The sequence below is a fragment of the Marmota marmota genome, unplaced genomic scaffold (assembly GCF_001458135.2).
Source record: "Marmota marmota marmota unplaced genomic scaffold, marMar, whole genome shotgun sequence".
NCBI classification, from domain to species: Eukaryota; Metazoa; Chordata; class Mammalia; order Rodentia; family Sciuridae; genus Marmota; species Marmota marmota.
The window spans coordinates 7,420,869-7,424,764 of NW_026000101.1; positions in this window are offsets into that span (position 1 = coordinate 7,420,869).

Here is a 3,896-nt window from a genome sequence, read left to right on the forward strand (position 1 = left end):
AGGGGCGGGGCGGGGCGGCGCGTTAGGGAGTCTCAGGCGCGGGAACGCGGCGAGCCGGCTGCCTTATTCTCCTAATAAGGGTTCAGTGTCCTCTTGGTGCTGAACCTGATCGTGCCAGGCTCGAGAGAAAGCGCAGATGAGCGAAGCTGGGCCCTCTTGGGGAGACGCTCAGGGTCACATTTCTTTATGTTAACTGATGTCATTCACCTTTTATTGAGCAATCCCATTGCAAGTCACATTGTGACTTATTAGATATACAAAATAAAACAACATTCTAGTCTTATGAAAGTTGCTCTTTCCCAACAGGGAAAAAAAAAATGTTTTTAACGCAAAAAAAAAATAGTCAAAGTTCGTGTGAGAAAGATTATTCCAGAGAAGAGGCTGAGTGACAAAAGAGTTGTACTTTAAAAGCTGGGGCAGATCTGGAAGTTAGGTGAAGGAGGGAGGTATTTTGTCAGACAACGAAGTGAGAAGTGAGGTTGAAAACGAAGTTAAGTCCTTGGACAGCAGGCATTAAAACAAGTGACTTGGCCCTATAATTAAACCTCAGATTAATCGCTACATTGCGCTCAGGCCTATCCAAGTCAGAATCCTTTATTCTTAACCATTGTGCAGACCCGGGTTGTTTTGCGGAGGATGGAGGTACAGTCAAGCAACAAGGGAAGAAATTTGGTGAGAACACTAGAGACAGGGAAAATCCGAGAATCTTCACCCATCCAAGAAAAAGATAGGGGAAGCCAAGAGCAGCAGGAATAGAGGCCCAGGTGCCCTAGGAGCAGAATAGGGCTGGTCATCTCCACCTGTAAAGTCAGCAAAGGAAGCATCGTTTGTCAAGGGAAGGAGGAATGAGCAATAACATTATGATCACAAAGAGAACTAGGAAAGAAGAGTGATCTGGGTAAAAAGAAAAGTCGAGTTTGGCACGTTTTATTTGACATGCCAACAGATCATGCTGGCACCAGGAAAATGAAAATACAAAGACTATCAGCTACTAAGTAGGTAACAGCCGCGTGGGAGTATGTGCTGGAAGAGAAACTCTCCTTGGTTTTTTATTTTTATCTAAATATTTAACCATTGATTTAAAATTATTTAACAATTTTTTTGCATGTCTGTTCTAAACCAAGCATTCTCCCAGATGTCAGAAGCACTATCATAAACACTCAGTTTAAAACAGGAAAATTGGAACAGATTTCTACATTTTATTACTTATCATGGAAGAGTAGATGTTAAAATACTTTTCATCTGTGGTTTTTAAGGAAGTTCCTATAGAGAAAGTTTTTTGTTGTTGTTTTTGAGAGAGAGAGAATTTTTTTAATATTTATTTTTTAGTTTTCTGGGGATACAACATCTTTATTTTATTTTTATGTGGTGCTGAGGATCGAACCCAGCACCCCAGCGCATGCCAGGCGAACGTGCTACCGCTTGAGCCACATCCCCAGCCCAAGAGAAAGTTTTTTAAAACTGTAGCATGCTTTCTAGTAAGACTAAATAATAAGAAGAAACACCTGTATTTATTTATACCTTTATGTTTAAATCAATTCTTTCCATTCTTTTCATAGGTTGCCTTCTTTGGAATTATAGTGAATTTAGGGGAAGAACTTGGATATTATTTCCTAATTTTTAAAATACTTTAACAGTCTTAAATTTCACAAAATATGTTTCATCCTTGAACTTATAAGAAAGAATTATATAAAATAATCCTTACATCTCTAAGACAAGTGTCTGTTCGGTATCATTCCGGGGTATAATTTGTTATTAAAACCAGTAGGGCAGCAGTGTAAAATACCAAAGTTGTTTTGTTTTTTTGTTTGTTTGTTTTTGTTTTTCACTGACTTACATCCTCAGCCCCTTTTTTGGTTTGGTTTGGCTTGGTTTGTTTTTTTGAGACAGTATCTCATTAAAGTGCCCAGGCTGGCCTTGGACTTGCTATTCTCCTTCCTCAGCCTCCAGCTAGGATTACAAGTATGCACTAGGGCTCCTGGCCAAGATTATTTTTAAGACAGTAAATCAAGCATTTTAGTCACCTTAAAACAAATCAATTCCAACAGAAAGGAATTAATCACATCAGAGTCTACAAGTAATTTGATCATTTCAATACTATAGAAATAAGCTTGGGTACTTCTGCCTAAAGCTTATTTTTAGAAAAGATATAAAGAAAAGGAATAGTGATATCACAAAAAGACAGATTCTATCCATATTTTAAATTTGCTTATTATATTTGCTTTTGGTCAGTGCATTTAGTCTAATGAAATGGGGCACAGCAGAAAAAAAATGGGGAATAGAAGGAGGGAGAACTTTGAATCAATAAGGAGGAAAGGCAAGATGTGAGGAAATTACATGTGAAAATTTAAACTTTCCTGAATTCTGAAATTAGTTTACAAAATTGAATACTTACTGCTGATAAAAATGAATCCAAATTATAAAGTATAATTTATTCATTAGGAAACAAAAGTGGTCTAATTGTATTAATATCTGTTAAAGAATTCTGACAAGATCTATTTGAACTACTTTTGAGTTCAAAAACATGTAAAACTAATTTTTATAAGCTAGGTTTCTCAGAGGCTTCACTGTTGACTTTTTGGGCTGAAGGATTCTTTGTTGTAGGGGGCCATCCTATGCATTATAGGATATTTAGCAGAATCGGTAGCACTAAATGCCAGTAGTGTGGACATGCACACGTACACACACACATACCAGTTGTGACAGCCAAAAATATCTCTAGATATTGCCAAATGTCCCCAGAGTGGGCAGGGGGAAGGGCACAAAATCATCCCTGGCTCAGAACTATGTTATAAATGAATAAATGCTTCCTTCAGCAGTGTGTGCCTCTATTAATACAAACTTTGTGGTCATGCCACTAATATTAATCATCAGGTTAATTCTAGAGCAACTCTCATATCCCTTCTTTAGTTTGCTCATCCATCTCCCTGGCTCAAATGACAAAGTCCTAACTTCAGTATCATAAATGTAATCTTGGCCATTTCTTTCCTGCAATACTGCTTCCCATCCACTGAGTGGCATGCCTTTCATTTTAGGAAATCTACAACAATAACTTTTTAAAAGACATGAAGAATCCATGATTAATAAGTGTCATATTAAAAAGTCAATTGCACTTCTAAACTTTGGTATTCTGGTTGGGCATTTTCATTCTAAAGATATTTTGATAGGCACTTGATAACTACACTGTATGTAGGATCCCTAAACTGTATCCAATTATATTGTATGGTATATAAGGAAAATATGTGTACTTTGAGTTCAAACTTTATAATATTCAGGATTGTCAAGGATAATTAACTAGAGAGCACCAGTTCCTCTCAAAATATCCACTGCATTTAGTCAGTACAGTGAAATACTGTCTCATGAGGTTTAAGTGATAAACCAACACTTATTGGATATTGGTTATTATAGAATGCATTCAACTCATTAGATTCAGTATGTATCTAATTATAGTGCCTTTGACATTGTGTCTTGGCAAATATGACTTATTTTTTACAATGGAATATGACTTATTTTTTACACTTATTTTTTACAATGGAACTAAAATCTTTTTCTATAAAAATCATTTACTCCTCTAATAAAAACAATTAAACAATCTGGGCACCGTGGAGCACACTTCTAATACCAGAGGCTCAGGAGGCTGAGATAGGAAGATCCTAAATTGGAAACCAGCCTCAGCAATTTAGCAAAGCTCTAAAGCAACTTGGCAAGACCCTGTCTCAAAATAAAAAATAAAAAGAGTCAGGAATGTGGCTCAGTAGTAAACAGCCCTGGGGTTTAATCCCTGGTGCCAAAAATATAAAAAATTTTAAAATTAAAAAATAAAATATCAGATGCAGTGGCGCACACCTGTAATCCCAGCAGCTCTGGAGGCTGAGGCAGGAGGATCACAAGTTCAA